A 652-nucleotide genomic window follows, 5' to 3' on the forward strand; every position below is an offset into this window, starting at 1 on the left:
GCGGTGGGGGTCTGTGCAGCGCCGAGCACCGCGCGCGCGCGCGACCCCGCGGGGGGGGGAGGAGGGGGGCCCCCGGGACAGGGGGGGGCGGGGGGAAGCCGGGGGGGGGCCGCCATCGCCCCTCCCCCCGCAGCCGCTCTCGTCTCACCTGCCCCAGCCGCCGCCGCCGCCTCTGCCCTCGCTCGCCCTCCCGCGGGGCCCGCGCGGCCTTCGCCCCGCCCCCCTCGCGGCCCATTGGCCCCCGGCCCGGCCCCACCGCTTCCCATTGGGCCAGCCCCCGTGTCGGTCGCTGCTCGCCCCGCCCCCCACTGCGCGGCCCCGCGCCTCCGCCCTCCGGCCGCTGTTGGGCGGTCGGAGTGTTTGTCACCCGCTCGCCCCGCCCCCTCACCCGCGCGGCCAACCTTCGGCTCTTCCCATTGGAGAGGGTAGGTGTCTGTCAATCGTTCGTCCGGCCCCTTCGCTCCCCATTGGCTCCTGACAACCACCCCCGCCCGCCCCTACACCGCCTCCTATTGGACTACTCGGGTGCCAACCCTCTCCCTCCTGCCTTCTGGGGGCCCATTGGTCCCTTAGCCAGCCTCTCCGGGTACTATTGGTTCGCACACCTATCAATCTAATCTCACTCCTGCCCCCTCACCGAGCTATGACCGCC

General features: G+C 74.7%; 1 protein-coding gene across 2 annotated transcripts in view; it reads right to left on the reverse strand.

The window, feature by feature from the left end:
- The window catches only part of LOC117888425 (histone-lysine N-methyltransferase KMT5C-like), an 8,559-nt gene extending 8,356 nt beyond the window's left edge, over positions 1-203 (reverse strand). For both annotated transcript variants that reach the window (XM_034791785.1, XM_034791784.1), the window contains exon 1: positions 149-203. The gene's annotated coding sequence lies outside the window, so the exon portion shown is untranslated. The remainder of the gene's footprint in view (positions 1-148) is intronic.
- Between the last annotated feature and the right edge of the window lie 449 nt (positions 204-652).

Source organism: Trachemys scripta, chromosome 16, assembly GCF_013100865.1.
Source record: "Trachemys scripta elegans isolate TJP31775 chromosome 16, CAS_Tse_1.0, whole genome shotgun sequence".
Classification (NCBI taxonomy): domain Eukaryota; kingdom Metazoa; phylum Chordata; order Testudines; family Emydidae; genus Trachemys; species Trachemys scripta.